Source organism: Mirounga angustirostris, unplaced genomic scaffold, assembly GCF_029215605.1.
Source record: "Mirounga angustirostris isolate CCGP_5_RB_7025 unplaced genomic scaffold, mMirAng1.0.hap1 SCAF_9, whole genome shotgun sequence".
In the NCBI taxonomy this organism is placed as follows: domain Eukaryota; kingdom Metazoa; phylum Chordata; class Mammalia; order Carnivora; family Phocidae; genus Mirounga; species Mirounga angustirostris.
The window spans coordinates 25,463,839-25,482,430 of record NW_026991717.1 but is presented as its reverse complement, the minus strand read 5'-3'; the positions used below and the strand labels follow the sequence as shown (position 1 = coordinate 25,482,430).

General features: G+C 45.2%; 1 protein-coding gene and 1 non-coding gene across 2 annotated transcripts in view; one reads left to right on the top strand and one right to left on the bottom strand.

Moving 5' to 3' along the window:
* Positions 1-18,592, top strand: part of ATP10A (ATPase phospholipid transporting 10A (putative)) — a 200,910-nt gene that overhangs the window by 83,857 nt on the left and 98,461 nt on the right.
* LOC123862757 (small nucleolar RNA SNORA28) lies at positions 17,084-17,205 on the bottom strand. Its single transcript, XR_006795427.1, has one exon. It is a non-coding gene; the product is annotated as a small nucleolar RNA SNORA28 (small nucleolar RNA).

The window sequence follows — 18,592 nt, the reverse complement described above, 5'->3', positions numbered from 1 at the left end:
CTTCAGAAGACACTATTACCTACTTCTGTGTGGATGAAACAGTATTTCCTAACATCTAAATTGGGTTTCAACTGTAATGAAATAAATTCAGGGCTTTTTCACCATTGCTAATGAATAATCCATGTTGTGAAATGTACCCGATGATGTGACTTAACAGACCCCAGTGAGAATTTTAACCAAGCTGAGATCAGACCTAAAGCAAACCTTTTTAGTTTGTTGGTTTTCACTGAAGTTGTTCTTCAGGAGTATATCTGTCAGAATGCCTTATGCTCACCTCCCATTATAAAAAAGCATGTCATTGCCAGTGACAAAAGTCTTCCCCTCCAGTTCCAGAGAGCAAGCACTTAAGTACATCTGGTGTGGGGTTTTATAAGTTAGAATTGGGCCAAAGCTTAAAATCATTCTTTCTCGTAACACACACACACACACATGCACACACACACACACACGTGCACACACCACTTACCCAAACAAAAATGTCTACATGCGGTTCTTGTGTCTTTGAGAGAAAGGAAAAAAAAACACAGTTCTCACTCACCTGTAGGGGCTCACTTTTCCACACTAGCACCTGCTGTAGTCCAAAAATGAGCCCTTTTGTTTGGTTAGCTAAAAAAGACCAACTTCAAAGCATATGGATTTAGGTTTGTTTTGGATGTGACTTCAAATAGTTGGTTTGCTTATCCGGCCTTTATCAAGTGTTCTGGAGCCTTGACCATCAGGCAGGAAATTTTGTGGAGGACAGACTTGTAAGGTTGACGGCTCCACCTTGGCACAGTAAAGCTGGTGTTGGCCATGGAAATCCGTCTCTGGTATCCTGAGTGTTGGCCTTTCAAAGCTAACAGTGGGCAGAGAAAGGTGGTGCATGTAGGGTTGGGTTCAGTTGCTAAGACTGGACTGTTCATCTCAAGCATTAAAGTCCAAAGGCTTGGATAGTAGCTTGTTCCTGCCCGTTTGGAATGTTCCTGCAAATCATGCACCCTTGGGAGACTGGGGTCTTTCTGACAACCTGCTTGTAAATCTCTTGTTGATAAAAGATCCAGGGGCTGGCACCACCTGGAACCTGGAATTGGTGGGAGCTCTGTGTCAGTGTTAAGAAAGCTTGTAACCCTTGTGGTAAGAATACTGAGACTCTCCAACCTCCCATACCCTGAGTAATGATACCCATTCATACTCATTCAGTGCCCACTGTGTGCCAGGCCCTCTTCTAAGTCTTCATATGACATTGCTTCTTCTAATTTTCTTGATGACTCTGTGAGGGAGAGCTGTTATTTCTGCAAATCAAAATTTTAATAATGCTTGGAATTAACAGTAGCTTTGGATACTCCCAAAACATGGAATTGGGTACTTGTAATGCTGTAACAGCTCCATGGGTAGGTCAGTTTAAAAAGCTACTTTCTAAAGGCAGTGGTTGATCCCCACCGTGTGTTCACTGACCTGCCCACATTGAGGGAATGGGATTACTAAGTTCCTGGTTTACTTAGATCATAGGAGGGATCTGCCTCTCCTCCAGTCAGGACACACAGGCCCATGGTGGTGATGTTGGTGGCACTCACCAGTAAGTTCCCCCTTGCTGTTTTGGTCAAGCCTGGGTATAGCAGTTCCCTGAGACCCCCCACAGCACAGGCCAGGTGCCAGCCACACTGTCCCAGAGTGAGTGCTCAGGGTGATCTCCCTAGCCTCTCCAAGGAATCCTCCTGGGGAATTGGGAAGAAATGCAGGCTATGTCAGGGCTGGAAGGAAGGAAGGGAGGAGGGCCTGGCGTCAGCTTTGGGACGCTCCAGCTCTCAAACCCCACCTCTGAGGCCTCGGGGCCCAGGGCTGCCCGGCGGTTCCTGCTTCTTTCAGTTTTCATCTGCAGGAGACAGTGCCTCAAGGCTTCAAAGGGGTAATTCTGTTTCTGCGCAGATCATGTTTTAAATGTGCATGTATTCATTTGCTAAAGATGCCACAACAAAGTCCCACAGACCGAGTAGCTTAAATAACCAAAATTTCTTGTCTCATAGTTCTGGAGGCTGGACGTCCAAGATCAAGGTGTCCCAGGGCTTGTCTCTTCAGAGGCTTCTCTCTTTGGCTTGTAGATGGCTGTCTTCTCCCCGTGTTCTCACACGGTCTTCCCTCTGTGCCTCTGTCCTCATCTCTCCTTATCAGGACACCAGTGAGATTGGATTAGGACCCACCCTAATGTTTTACCTTGATTACCTCAAGACCCCATCTCTACGTTCTGAGGTGCTGGGAGTTAGCACTCTACCATAGGAATTTGGGGAGAGGACACGACTCACCCCGACAGTGCGGTGTCAGGGGGAAAGCAGTGCCATTTCTGCAGGTACTATTAGCATGCTGATCACCTCAGATCAACCCACTGTTGCATGCCACGTTCCTTCTCTTCCACTGCCAGGAGGAAAATGCTTTCTCTTGATGAACTTATTGCTAGAAACTTGAGCCCTAGTATAGTAGTCCCCCATTATCTATGGGGGATGCATTCCAAGACCCCCAGTAGATGCCTGAAACCACAGATAATACTGAACCCTATGTATACAATGTTTTTTTTCCTATACGTACATACCTGTGATAAAGTTTAATTTACAAATTAGGCACAGTAATAGATTAATAATAACTAATAATAAAATAAAACAATTATAACAATATGCTGTAATAAAAGTTATGTGAATGTGATTTCTTTCTCAAAATATCTTATTGTAGTCACCCTTCTTTTTTTTTTTTTAATTTTATTTATTTATTTGACAGAGAGCGAGAGTAGGAACAATCAGGGCAGTGGGAGAGGGAGAAGTGGGCTTCCCGCCGAGCAGGGAGCCTGATGCGGGGCTCGATCCCAGGACCCCGGGACCATGACCTGAGCCGAAGGCAGATGCTTAATGACTGAGCCACCCAGGCGCCCCGTAGTCATCCTTCTTGTAACGATGTGAGATAAGACAAATGAGATGAAGTGAAGTGAATGAGGCAGGCATTGTGATGTGATGTTACACTGCTGTTGATCTTCCGAGGATCCTTCCAAGGAGGATCATCTGCCTCCGGATGGCAGTTGACTGTGGGTATCTGGAACTGGAAAGAGTTCAGGGGGACTGTGGTACGGTTGCCAAAGGCTGAGGCAGGATGGCTTCCTCTGGCTGGCTGCAACCTGCTGAGAATATATATATATTAGATATTAGATATTAAAAACTCTGTGAATGACAGTGGAACAAAAAGAACAAGAATTTGTACTATTGGGAAGATTTCAAAAATTTGGTTAGAGTTCTTTTAAGTGTGTGTGTGCATGTATGCATGCGTGCGTTAATGCGTGCGTGTGTGTGTGTGCAGGCCACTTAATAGTGCATGCCACGCCAGGACACAAACGCTCCCTCCTGAGTAGTTTGTCTTAGAAATAGTGAGGGGCAGGTGGGCACATCACATCTGCCTCAAATGTATGACTTAGAAAGGTCCCCCCGGCCTCGGGGCCACGTGGAGGACATCTAATCTCCCCTCCACAGGCAAGTTCTGCAGATCTTTGAAAGCTGCCGGGTAGCTCGCCTGTGGCCTCCGCAGCTAACATTTGCCAGTACTCACCACTTAGCATGTTATTAGTATGGTTGATCGAAACCCATGCTGGGAGGTGCACAGGAACCCCTTTGGAGCTTTAGACATGGCTGAGGGCCTGGCCCGCCAATACTCTGGCTCCCTTGGTGTGGGATAGGCAGACACGGGGGTGTTCCAGGCTCCCCACGGCTGCGGACCATTACCCCAAGACAGGTACAGTTGCTTCCCTCATTTACAAATAAGGTGGCTCAGGTCCCAGAGGTTAGGTGTCTTGCCTAAAATCTTGCAGCTACTCAGAGGAGGGGCCACTGCACATATGTGTCCTGGCTGCAGAGCCCATTCTCACAGTGCCCCTCCTCCTGCCCCCTGGCTTGCTTCAGCTCATCGAAGGCAGGCTTCAAGGGTGCTTGCATCTGTCCTTCACTCCCCACCACCAGCAGCCTGACTTGGCTCCTCCTCATACCTTCTCAAGGGCACTGCACGGTGTCCATGCAGTGTTTCTCACGCCGTCAGCCCCCCACTCTCTGCAGCGACTGCCAGTCATCCACATGGATCGCAGTACTCTTCTGGGCACTCTCCGCTCAGAAGCCTGCAGGGGCTGTTGGCATGGTGGTAAAGTTAAGGAGAAACTCCTTAGGCCAGAACAGACAGAAGGTAAGTTGATTACTGTCTAAAAATCTGACTGCAATGGGCTATGTAGCAGAAAGCTTGGTCTAGAGAAACTGCTGACGCCAAGAAACAGGTCAGGGCAAAATGCGTGTGTATGTGTGTGTCTCCATATGTCTCTATAACATATGCATACACACATATGTGGGTGCATATATGCACATAGATACAGTAGATAAACACACATGTGTATGAGTTTCACTTAAGATTTTGTTTGCTAAGAGAGTTCCAGTCATTTGAAGTGTTGACAGAACCCCGACTAGATGATTTCTAGGGTGCATTCTGACTCTGCCTTTCCAGGCTGTGATTTTGGTCCATAGCTTCAGTCCAGGAGGCTTTGCTGAGGCACGACGGGAGCTCTTGCAATTGAGCACAGACACTGAGCTCTGGGGTTCTGCAATGGAAGGACCTGGCTTGGGCCCTGAGGGACCTCTCTCTTTATACCTCCCGACTGGTAAGATGGGGGTGATGGGGGACCCTCCTGAGGCTTGCAGATGCGATGACATGACCCATCTGGGCCCACTGCATGTGCCCGGCTCACACTGCTGTTAGCGGGTTGTAAGGATAGGAAGTAGTTGGCTTTTCAGCAAGGGTACAGCCCTGGGGGCCCTGCAGTTGGCACGGCAGGGCTGCATTTGGGCTTAATTACTGTGACACCACCTTCAGGGATCTGACCAAGATGTGGAGAGACAACTAAGCCCTCCCTGTGTCTTTGCTTTCTGCCCTCCTTGTGTGAGAAGCAGCCAGAGTGGAGGCTGGGAGGCAGTGTTGAGGATGGGGCCTTGTTCTTCAGAGAATGGTTGCATCCAGGTTGTGCAGATTAGAAAATAGGAGGTTCTGAAAGACTCATTCATTGCTCACAGATGTATTAAGCACATGTGTGCCAGGTACTGTAATTAAAACAAAAAATCCCTTCTCTCAAGGAGGCTCTGGCTAAGTAATTTGATCTGTTGAGTGGAGCAGAGCTGGATTCAAACTGAAGGCTGCCTAAAGTAGCAAGGAAGGGATAGACCAAGCCTCCTAGGCTGCCTGTTACTTGCTAAGGGTGGAGGAGGCTATCTGGCCATGTGGCTCCTCAGTGCTTACGGATGCTGCTCGTCCCATTCCCTCCAAGAATTAAAAAACCCATTAATAGTATAGATGAGCAGAACTGGGAGATGCTAAATGCTAAAAAACTAAATGCTGTGCCCTCCAGTTATAGTGAAGAAGAAATAAAGTTGTACATCCTTGGCCTGTGAAGTGATCTGCAACTTCCTGCTTTCTCAGCTTCCCAACCTGCTGTGGTAGCCACCAGCTCTTCTCACCCCTTCTTGCTGGCTCAGAGGAAATCCCCATTTTCTGAGGGTACAAGGCACTGCAAGAGCCTGATGAGAAAGATGCTGGGGTTGGGGGTCTGAGAAGAAGGAGCCTGGGCAAGCTTGGTCCCCCTTGAAGTTGGGGGCTGGTGGCAGACCTGCCTGGAGAGCCGGCTTTGGTCCTGCACTTGCTAGCTTGTGACCTAGAAATCATATGACTTCTCTGGACCTCAGTCTCAACATCTGCAAAATGGGAACAATGCCAGAGGTCCCTCTTTCCTGGCAGGCCCATAGTCAATGGGGGTGGCCATTCTTATCACCAGCTCTTCTCCTGCTCCTGCTGTCCTTGGTGGGCTTCTGGAGGGAGGTGGGGGCAGCCCCTTTGGGCCTAGCAACATGGAGAAGGGTTCACCTCACTGTGCAGAAGAGCCTGATAATGAACACAATAGATCTGTCTCAAGTGGGAGGCCTGCCTTCAGCTCCGTCAGTCCACAGAAATAATGGCGAGGCAGAGAGTTTATAAAGTGGCTAGTCGAGAATTGTCCAGAGTTCTGGGAAGGAGGCGGCGGCATCATTGACCCCTTGCCCAGGGCTGTGGGAGTCCCTGCCCACCTGTGCCCAAGAGCGGGGCGGCTGTAATGCTGCAGTAAGAGCAAGCTTTCCATGGCAGACTGCCAGCCGCTGAGCCATGGCATGCCAGGTCTGTAGCTTTAACCTGAGCCTCCCTGGCAGAAGAACACGGGAACAAGTCCGGCAGAACCAACACTTCGCGGGGCTTCTAACTGACTCAGCTACAGGGGCAGGGGCAGTGCTTCTAAAGGAAAGTTCTGATTTTGAGAGGGAATTCTTTTGTCACATCCTGCAGTTCTTGGCAGGCATTCCACAGAGAAAGGGAGGATATTGGCGTGATGTGCTAGCGGCTGTTAGACAAATCTCCACCGGCAGCCCGGGAGCCTGGCTGCAGTGCTGAGCTCAGCAGACACCGTGCCCCACAGTCCAGTGCCAACTTCATTAGAGGGTCCACGTGGCCACCAGGGCTCAGAGATGCTCCCCCTCAAGCTGGAGGACTGTTGTAAAAGCCAGGCTTACAAAGGGAAAATAATCCAGAAGCAAGCCTTAATTTATGTTCACTGTTTCTCCTGCCTCCTCGTTAAGTGCTCACCAGGCACACTGCAGAATTACCCTCTGCAACCGGCAGGAGCCCTTAGCTCTTGGCACCTTGAATCTGGGGGCAGAGCCTGCACATTTGTAGTATCACAGGTGGAGTGGTCCGTGGTAATAATCCTTGTGTTTCAGGGAGGTAAGTTAAAGGTGGCTGAGATCACCAGGAAGGGAACGTGTTCGGTCCTGGAAACCCATACTGCCTCACGGATCTTTAATGAACTGTTGCACATGATCCCTTGTGTTCCTAGGTCCTTGCTCCAGAGGTGGGTCGGTATGCAGCAGCATTGCCCTCACCTGGGGCTGGTGAGAGACGCAGAGGTCCCAGGTGCCACCCAGACCCACAGAGACAGGATCTGCAGTTTTTACAAGATCCCTGGGGGATTCATATTTGAGTCCCTTCAAGTTTGAGAAGCCATGCAGTGCAGGATTTACACCTGGATGTAAATACTTATTTTTCCGTAATTATTTCCTGTGTTTTCTAGACATGAATGGGATAATAATCAATCTTTATGTTCTTCTTGCCCTCTTGACAGAAGCTGATATTTCCGTAATTCCCTAATTAAGACACTTCTTTTTTTTTAAAGTCACAAACATCCATTACCTACAAAAGATGCATTTTTGAAAACCTCTGGATAAAATAAAATCGAGTGATATTCTTTCATAGATGAAATTTCAGGGATGCTTTATTTGCATTCCCGGTAGATTGATCCATGTGGGAGGAGCCTGTGTTGGCTGGCTCAGATCTGTGTAGTAGTTAATTACGAACAGTGCTTGTGCTTCCTGGGGTGAATCCTTTTACAGCTGGTGCCGTGTCCCAGACTTCATTGAACTGGCAGCCTCTGTTCCCAACAGCTTTTCTTAATGAGAATCACTGTCAGCTGGCCTCCTGATGCAGCCCCTCTGCAGCCCCTGCCAGGAGATGCTGTTCCACATCTGCACCGTTCTGCTTCATACTGTTAGCTTGTCTTTCATAGTCTGCACCCACCCTGCCTCTATGAAATCCTTTCAGTCCACACCTCCCAGAGTGGACACGCTTTTAGGAGACAGTCTGCACCCTCCCTGTCTCTGTGAAATCCTTTCAGTCCACACCTCCCAGAGTGGACACGCTTTTAGGAGACAGTCTGCACCCTCCCTGTCTCTGTGAAATCCTTTCAGTCCACACCTCCCAGAGTGGACACACTTTTAGGAGACACTAGCATTTTGGAATATCATCCACAGCATGCCCTGGACCTCCTCTGCTTGATATCCTGGGTTTCTGTCCAGGTGTGAACTTGGGCAACCTGGGGATTTCCTCTGTTTCTGGCCTGTTTTCAGGTAACTGCCTGTTTTTTAAAATTCCAAATACCACATCCTGTCCTCCAAGGCCTCCAGAAATCTTGTAACACAAGATTAAAATATGTAACAAATATTCTTTGTTTTTGAAGTTTAGAGGTGAGGGGGGTGGGGGAATGGGTTATCCTGGTGATGGGTATTAAAGAGGGCACGTATTGAATGGAGCACTGGGTGTTATAGGCAAACAATGAATCATGGAACACTCATCAAAAACTAATGATGTAATGTATGGTGATTAACATAATAAAATAAAAAAAATAATTTGATAAAGTTATACTTAAAAAAAATAAAGTTTAAAAGGTAAGGGTAAGCTGTAGGTACACAGTACACCCATTGACTGACATGAGCGTGTGTGTGTGTGTAGATAGGTACATAGAGGTACATGTGCAGTTTCCCATGGGAGGTGTCTGCCCCAAGAGCCATGATTTTTACCACGTAGGTCAGCTGAAACTCAGGAGGCAGTCTTTGGCAGAAATCACCAAGGGTGGGACCATTTACAGAAACAGAGGTTCTTCCAGTCTCTTCCTGTTTCATACCAACTGATCTTAGGGCCTTGAGACTACTTTGGGAAGAGGCCTTACTTAGGTCTCTTGGAGTATTCAGAAAGGGTAATAGACTCTAAAAGGTTGTTGGATATTATATTAGAGTTCTCCAGAAAAATAGAACCAATAGGAGAGATAGGTAGATCTCTCTGTATCTATCTCTCTGTGTCAGTATCTGTATGCCAATAGCTATAATAAATCTATCTGTAGATGTCCATATCTAGAGAGATGTAGACATACAGATATCTATATATATGGAGATCTGTATGTCTAGAGAAACTTGTTATAGAAATTGGCTCATGGGATTATGGAAGGTGAGAAGTCTCACGATCTGCCATCTGCAAGCTGGAGACCAGCAAAGCTGGCGGTGTAATTCAGTCTCAGACTAAAAGCCTGAAAACCAAAGGAGCCAATGATGTAAATCTCAGTCTGAGGGCAGAAGATGAGATATGATATCCCAGCTCAGTCAGTGAGGCAGGAAAAAAGAGCAAATTTCTCCTTCCTCCATCTGTTCTATTCAGGTCCCCAGTGGATTGGGTGATGCTCTCCCATGTCCAGGAGGACCATGTACTTTGCTGAGTCCATGGACTCAAATGCTAATCTCCCAGGAAACACCCTCACACTCACACACACACACACACACACACAAATGACAGAATGACAGAAACAGTGTTTAATCTGGGCACTGCTTCTTGGCCAGTCAAGGTGACACATAAAATTAACCATCACATATGTTTACTTGGTATCTTGTGGGGTTTTCCTTGGAGAGAATATGAAAAGTAAAAAGTAGGGGAGGCAGTTCTGGAACTTTGGCTTAGGCGCTGACCATCGTTTGAGCATGGACCGTTCCGCTTCTGGCCCTGACTGATTGCTTCAGAGGGATAATGCGAGCCTGGGGACTTCTGAAGGAGCAGAAGGGGAATGGAATGGAGTTGTGGTGAACAGTTTCAGGCTGGGCAGAGAGATGGGAGACCAGCCGTGATGTGGCCGTGGGACCTTGACCATGTCACTCCTCTCACAGCCCAGGATTGTTCCCTATCTGGAAATGGACATTGTTGGACCTCAAGGTCTCACAGACTCTCCCGTCTCCACTCTGTGACTGCCTTTTATGGAAAGGGGCAAGGACATGGCAGAGGTGTGGGGTAGTGAGATGGCAGTGCTAAACAGCTAAACAGCTAAACACACGTCCAGCCACCTGTGTGCACCACCTGTGTGCGCTGCATGCCAGGCCCCATGTGGCAGCCGGGACGCAGGGATGTGAAATCTGCTTCTCAGATGAGATGCATGGCAAGGAGTGCTGGACTCAGACTTTGAGCTGAGGCCTGCTCTCATCTGCCTTGTTATGCTGCAGAAAAGGTCCAGCTTTATCAAGAATAGAACAGAGGAAGGCAGACTTGGGCAGCGAAGATTTAAATTAAACATGGGGCCAGACTCTCCTGGGAGGACAGAACCACCGCTGCCCCAGCTGCTCCCAGGGGGAAGTGCACCGGAGGCTGGACAGGGAGCAGGGAGGCAGGGCTGTTCGGCCAGGAGAATTGCTGCCTGACCTCATATCATTGGATAGCAAAGGGGATCCTTTTATTTGTTGAGATTTTTAATCCTCAAAAGGATTAGGGATTTGGTCAGGAGAATGAGTATTGCTAGCCAGTTAAGCAGGGGACTTGGAGCATCGTTCTAAGTCACTTTAAGCAACAGGGGCCACTACTTGGCAGTGCAAAGCAAGCAGGTGCTGACATAGCTGTGCTAATGGCAGAAGAACAAGAAAGGCTTGTGTGAGAGCAGCACACACAGCACAGTGGTTCTCCCTGAGCAGGAGCCCCCCTCCTCCATCCCCAAGCTGGACAGTGACCCTGGGGGCACAAAGGATGCCAGGAAGAGGATGGAGGTCTCAAAGGGCATAGACCTCTTGCTTAACTCTGCCTGGAACCAGTTATGTGCCCTCTGGGTTCCAGTTTCTTTATTTGTGCCAAGTATATAAGAAAATACTTCCCTTGTAGTGCTGGTGTAAGGACTGGACACAGATTAAGACATGGCTCCTGGCACATGGCATGCCCTCAGTAAAAGATAGTGCTGTGTTTAGTTGCTAGGTGGGTCTGCAAAGGACCGGGTGTGCTGTGGCTGTTCCCAGGCCTGGGGATCAGAGGGGTTGTGAGTGGCAGCCAAGCAGAGCCTGGGGTGGTCAGAAGGGTTAGACAGGAGGGGCAGGGAGAGCAGACTGAAGCCAGTGATGAGGTGCTCGAAAGGATACTGGAGAGCCAGCTCATAGGAGGAAGTGAGTCCTGGGACCCAGTGACACTGAGTTGCCACAAGCAGAAGCCTGACCATCTGCTGTCACCTGGGATGAGTTGGGCTCACCAGTTGCTACTACTCAAGGGACAAACAAATAAGCAGATGTTAAAATAATGATCTAGAATTAAAAGTATGCTGAGTCCCAGTGGAAATAATTTATTTCAAGAATTCCATGTGCAAGCAATTTAGACTTCTAAAAGTAAAGCCCTTGCTTTGGGCAGGTTACTTCTGCTGGAGGAGGAAGTACGCACAGGTGGAGAAGCAATTCCTTTCTTACAGAAATAAATTTCTCTGCAGGAAGGCGGTCCAAGATAGAGGGGTGGGAAGACCCTGAACACACCCCCTCCCATGACACACAGAACCTATACCTACATATAGATCAATTCCTCCTGAAGATGAACTGAGGGCTGATTGAACAGCTTCTGCACAACAAGGATAGAGAGAACACATAGAGCAGAGCCAGGGACACGGAGACACAGTGATAATAGGACCCCACTCCCAAAGTGCCACCTGCGGTAGGGAAGGATATTACTGAGGGGCCCCATACACAGACTTGGCTGCCCTGAGGCACAGTGAAAAAACAGTGTTTAAGGGCAACTAGAGAGGTGGGTGGGGGATGGGCTAGATGGGGGATGGGTATTAAGGAGAGCACTTGTGATGAGCACTGGGTGTTGTATGTAAGTGATGAATCACTGAATTCTACTCCAGAAACCAATATTGCACTGCATGTTAACTAACTAAAATTTAAATTAAAAAAAATAAAAGGCGGGTGCTTCGTGGCTCAATCGGTTAAGCGTCTACCTTCAGCGCAGGTCATGATCTCAGTGTCCTGGGATCGAGCCCCGTGTGGGCTCCCTGCTCGGTGGGAAGCCTGCTTCTCCCTCTCCCTTTGCCCCTCCCCTGGCTTGTACCCTCTCTCGCTTAAATAAATAAATAAATAAATAAATATTTAAATAAATAAATAAAGGGTAACTAGACTGTCAGTAAAGGAAATCTACTTACTAACCCCAGAGCCTCTGCCAAACGGGCAGGAAACTGCGTGAACTCCTTCTGGGTTGAAGGTGCCAGCGAGAACTAGTTTTTACGTTCACTCCCCATCTTGATAAACCCAATGGACACAGGTTCCAGGGTCTCTAGCCAGCCTGCTAGGGCCACCTCAGCATGCCCAGACCCCTAGGTTATACCAACTCCAGCTGTCTCCTAAGGTGACCCCAGTACTGCACACCGTGGGCATCCCTAGCCTGCACCCACCTCAGCTCCAGCTGTTGGGTCGAGGGGGCCCTGGCAAGTGATGAGCTCAGGGCCCCCCATGGCCTGTGCCCAGCCCAGCCATCCTGCTAAGAGGCAGTCCCAATAGGGTGTGCCCTAGGAACGCCCCTGCCTCCACAGCTGCTCCAGCTCCACCCCACCTGCCAGAACAGCCCAGTGTGGTGAGCTCTAGGACACCCCTGGCTTGTGCCCATGCCAGCCCCCACTGTCTTGCCATGCCGGCTGCTATGTAGCGTGCACTGACACTGCCCCTTGGCCTGCATCTGATCCAGCCATCTCACCGAGGCAAGGCCAGTGTGGCCTGGGACCCTCCTGCCCTGCACTTGCTCCGGCTCCAGCTGGCGTGCCAAAGCTGCCAGACACTCACAGTCTGTACAGCAGCTTTTGGTTACCAGTGTGGGGAGGAGTTGGAAGTGGGTGGAATAGGTAAAGGGGTTTAAGAGGGACAGTTATAAACAGATATGCTATGAGGATGTCATGTACAGCCCTGGAAATACAGTCAATAATATTGTAATAACTTTGGTAACAGACTAGACTTAAAGTGGGGCTCATTTCAGAATGTATAAAAATACCAAATCACTATGGTGTACACCTGAAACTAGTAAGATATTGTTTGTCAATTACACTTCAATAAAAATAAATAAGTGCAGGAGCAGAGATGGTTTTATGCCATCAGCTAAGTGTTAACATTCAGCATATAAAAGAATCATGAGCATAGGGTATTAAAAATAAACATAATTAGGGCGCCTGGGTGGCTCAGTTGGTTAAGCAACTGCCTTCGGCTCAGGTCATGATCCTGGAGTCCCTGGATCGAGTCCCACATCAGGCTCCCTGCTCGGCAGGGAGTCTGCTTCTCCCTCTGACCCTCCCCCCTCTTGTGCTCTCTCTCTTCCATTCTCTCTCTCAAATAGATAAAATCTTTAATAATAATAATAATAATAAATAAACATAATTACAAAAGAGAAATACGTGGGATTTGGGGTGGCTTCACTTAGAACAAGAAAACAAAGTGATGAATTTTTTTATTCTAGGTTAGAGACTCCCATCAATCCAAATGCAAATCAAAGAAAAAGATGGGCTTCCCAGGTCCCAAATTATTGTTGTATCTCACTTAGAGTTCACTGTGCTTCGACAGATGATTATTCTTTCCCTTTCTTGCTTCTTCCCAATATTGACAGTGTTTAAAAACACGAATATCATATTCTAGATCCCACTTTAGTTACTGCACAGCAAACAGAACTTGTATTTTTTTATTTGTGAATTTTAAAGACTTCAATTTTTTTAATCTCATTTTTTACCCAAATTGGAATCTTCATGTTAATAGCTTCTGACGTCTCAGAGCTTAAAAATGGAGCCAGGAATCTAGCACGAATTTTATCAACTGTAAGTCACTCATAGATTATTGCCTCTTTCATTTTCTTTCTAGAGGGACAAAACTAATACTCTGTTTTTAAGTTGTGAAAGAAAACATGACAATTAAAACTTAGTAAACAGAAAGAAAAAAAACAAAAGTCACCAGAAATTCCACCATCCAGCGATCACTGCTCTAAATATTTGGTAGTATCTCCTTCCTGATATTTCTCATGTTCTAATATATACCTACATACATACGTACATAAATGTAATAATTTCTAAATGCTGCCCTTTCTATTTAGGTGTTCTGGCATTACACATGCCATTTAAAATACTGCACCATGTCCTTGGATTTGAAAGAAACATTCATTAGAATTATCAAGAATTAATAGCATTTCCTGTTTTTGCTTTTTGAATAAATCTGGCACCATAACTATTTCTGAGTTTCAGTATTTTATCCTAGATTTATTCGCTTATAGTATTGAACCAAGTATTGTTAATTTTAACCTCCTAAATGTGTCTAAATCTACCCACTCTTCTTCATCTCTGTAGCCAAGGCCTCCACTGGCACCTACCTAGAATGCTCTTGTGTGAATCCCAAAGATTCACTCCTCTTGCACAATGGAGCTCCATGCAGAGCTCTTGGCCTATCTTGGTGCCTTTGTCTTGGTCACTCCATATCAGTGACCTGATGGCTTCACCTGCATGGTCTTCTGTCTGGATCACCTAATCCTAATCAGTTTCTCTTTTAACAGTGATCACTCTTGACCTCATTTCACTTTCAGATGTGTCCCTTCCTTCTATGCTCTTCCTTACTAATCTCATTAAAGGAGATGTTTTACTGGCACCTCAAACACAATCCATGTAAAATCGAACTCAATCTTTCTCCCAAAAAACTTTCATCACAGTTTTCCACATTTCAGTTAATGGCCTTCAGGTTATTCCTGCCAAAAGCCCTGACTCTCTTTCTTCTTTCTATTTCACACATGACTGTAAGCAAATCTTTTTTTCTACCTCCTGGACCAAGCCACCATTGTCTTTTGCTTGGGTTACTGTACTACCCTCCATACTAACTACCCTCCTTGCTTCTACCCTTCCCCCACCTTCCCTTAACCCAACCAGCCTTTGCCCCTTACCTACCCAGTCTCCTCTTCAACCCTCGATGGCTTCCTATCTCACTCAGAGTCAAAATCGATAATGGCTCACCAGCTCTATATGATCTTCCCCTATCATCTCTGACATAATCTCTTATTACTTTCCTCCTTGCTTGCTTCTCACCAGTCCACATTGGCCTTCTTGCTTTTTCCCCAGAAGCCAGCATGGTTCTGCCTCAGAGGTTTTGCACTTGCTAGTTCTATCTGTGATGCTCATTCCCCAGCTCTCTGCATGGCTGACCCCTCACCCCCTTTAGGTCTTTGCTTAAATATTGTCTTCTCCATGATTATTTCTGTGACTTCCTCATGAAAAGCAGACTTTACTTACTCCTTTTCCTTGGCCAGGCTTTGCCTTATTGGTCATTGTCTGCCTTATTTTTTCCCCATAATAATTCTTCTCAAACAACATACCACATATTGTACTTAATTTTTTTATTGTCTGTCTTCTCCCACTCAAATATAAGCTCCATGAGAGCAAGAATTTTTTTTTTTTTTTTTATTCATTAGAGTCAAAGAGAGAGAGAGAGGCAGAGGGAGAAGCAGGCTCCCCGCCTAGCAGGGAGCCCGATGCGGGACTCAATTCCAGGACCCTGGGATCACAACCTGAGCCAAAGGCAGACGCTTAACCATCTGAGCCACCCAGGCGCCCCGAGAGCAAGAATTTTTTATCTTCTCTATGTCTTTGTTCCCAATGCCTAGAATAATGCCTGATAATTAGTAGATGCTGAATAAATATTTGTTGAATGAGAAAGGAAGGAATGAAGGAAGGGGGGAAGGAAGTGGGAAAGTGTCTTTTCCTAAGGTGAAAATAGCCTTGGAGAAGTCAGTTGACAGTGTAGTTCCTAAAGGACAGGCAGTTTATTAAGCAATTGTTTTTAGCTTCTCTGTAAGACCCATTCAAAAAATAAAAAGTTAGGGAAAATTAGTGTGCCACTAGGGAAAAAAAAAACAAAACTTTTGCTAGTTAATTATCAGTTGCAAACTTCATCTGCCCTTTCATTTATAATACTGCTCCACTGAGGTACCATTGACATACAATGAGCTGTGTATATTTAAAGTGGACAGTTTGATGAGTTTTAACATATATATACACTAGGGTAGCTGTTACCACAACCAAGTTAGTTAACATGTCCATCACCCCAAAAAGTTTGTAAAGACTCTCCCCCACCCTTCCCTGAGCCCCTGGGCAACCATTGATCTTTCAGTCACTGTAGATTATTTTGGATTTTCTAGAGATTTATAGTACGTACTTTTTTCATCTGGCCTTTTTCTCTTGGTACAAACACTGAGATTCATCTAAGTTATTGTGTAGTAGTAATTTGTTTCTTTTCGTTGCTAGTAATACTGCTTTATGTAGCTATATCTCAACTGTATTATCTCAGTACATTCACCTATTGATAGGCATTTGGATTGCTTAGTTTTTGGCTGTTACAAATAAAAGTGCTGTGAAAATTCTTATGTAGGTCTTTGTATGGAAATAGACTTTAATTTCTCTTAGATAAATAAAATACCCAGGAGTGGAATAGCTGGATTGTATAGTAGATGAGCTTTCTAAGAACTACCAACTGCTTTCCACCTTGGTGTCATAATTTTGCATTCCCACCAGCATTCCCGCCTCTCCACATCCTCAACAATATTTGGTGTGGTGAGTGGTCAACCAGTATTTTTCTTTTAAGTTGTGGTAAAATATGTTTAACATAAAATTAGCTTTTTTACCATTTTAAATGTATAATTTGACAGCATGAATTTCATTCACACTGTTGACCAATCATTGCCGCTATTGATTTCCAAAACTTCTCATTAACCTAAACAGAACTCTGTAACCATTAAGCTATAACCTCTTATACCCCCAGCCCCTGGCAACCTTTTATCTACTTCCTGTCTCTATGAGTTTGCCTATTCTAGAAATTTCATATAAATGGAATAATTTGACATTTGTCCTTTTGTGTCACTTATTTCACTTACCATTATGTTTCAATTTTCATCCATGTTGTAGCATGTATCAAAACTTTATTACTTTTATGGCCTAATAATATTCCATTGAATGGATATACCATATTTTATCCATTCATCTCTCTTCTCTCCCTCTCTTTTTTTTTTTTTTTAGGCCAAACCAAAAAAAAAAAGTAAAAGCTTAATACTCCAGTTTATATTACACCTCACTGTCTCTCATGAACATTTAAAACCCTTGCCCTCTTTTGCTTTGGAACCTTCCCTCAGAACACCATACACAAACACAATGCTACTTGTAATTCTAAAAGGATTCACAGACGAAACTCATACCCTGTCATTTCCTATGTAAAAAACTTTGGGTAAGGATGGAATGTTCCAGAATAGTAAAGGCATTAACTGTTCAGTAAGATTAAGATGAAGTGGTGATGTCTCAGAAGACCAGGTGGTTAGTAAAGGTTGGCACTCCTGACCTTCTCATCCCCCATGTACCTGAACAAGAACACATCTCAACTGCACTTTAGCCCAAAGCTGGAACACTGTTGAAGTCTATATAACAGTTGGTCTCATGGAGGAGAACACTGGAACAGGTTAGACTTTCTTGCCATAGCAAGCTCAAATTGTGTCAGACAATGGCCATCATCTGCCACAGCATTGCTTGCAATATCCATTCATCTCCTGATGGACACTTGGATTGTTTCCACTTTTGGCTATTTTGAATGATGCTACGGTGCACATTGGTGTACAAGTATCTCTTTGAGCCTCTGTTTTCTGTTCTTTTGGTTTTATACTTAGAGGTGGAATTGCTGGGTCATAAGGTTATTCTGTGTTTATTCCAGGAACCACCAAACTTTTTTCCACAGTGGCTGCACATTTTACATTCCCACCAGCAATGTATGAGTCTTGCAATTTCTCCAGATCCTTGTCAACCTTTGTCATTTTCCTTTTTTTTTTTTTTTTTTTTTAAGGAAAACCATCCTGGTTAGGTGTGAAGTGGTATTTCATGGTGATTTTGGTTTCCATTTTCTTAATGACTAATGATATTAGGAATCTTTTTATATGTTATTGGCCATTTGTATATATTCTTTGGACAGATTCTTTGTTCAAGTTCTTCACTCATTTTTTAAATAGGTGATTGTCTTTTGGTTTTGACTTGAAGAATTCTTTACCTTTATTAGACATATGATTGCAGATACTTTCTTTCATTCCCTCAGTTATCTTTTAACTTGAATCATAATGTCCTTTCATTTGCAAAAATTTTTAATTTTCATGAAGTTAATGTTAACAGTTTTTTCCTTTTGTTGTTTGTGCTTTTGTTATCACATCTAAGAATCCATTGCCTAATCCAAGGTTAGAAAGATTTACCCTCATATTTTCTTTTAAGAATTTTATGGCTGGGGCAGCTGGGTGGCTCAGTTGGTTAAGCGTCTGCCTTCGGCTCAGGTCATGATCCCAGGGTCCTGGGATCGAGCCCCGCATCGGGCACCCTGCTCAGCGAGGAACCTGCTTCTCCCTCTCCTCCCAGCTCATGCTCTCTCTCGCTATCTCTGTCTCTGTCTCTCTCTCAAATAAATAAATAAAAGAATTTTATGGCTGAGTCCTTATATTTAGATCATTCTGAGTTAATTTTTATCCTGGTGTAAGGTAGGTGCCCAACCTTATTCTTTAGCACAGGGATATCCAGTTGTCCCAGCACATCTGTTGAAGAGACTATTTTTTCCCTATTGTGTGGTCTTCAAAAATCCTTTGACTTTATGTGTGAGTTTATTTCTGGGCTTTCTATTCTGTTGGTCTATATCTCCATCTTTATGTGAGTACTACACTGTTTTGATTACTCTAGCTTTGTGGTAAGTTTTGAAATTAGGACATAAAAGAGTCTTCCAACTTCTCTTTCATGAATTTGAGGATTGTCTTCCATTTCTGCAAAAAAAAAGCTGTGGTGATTTTGACAGAGATTGAATTGTAGCTGTAGATCACTTTGGGTGGTTCTGATGTCCTAACAATATTAAGTCTGCCAATTCATGAACAGAGGATGTCTTTTCATTTA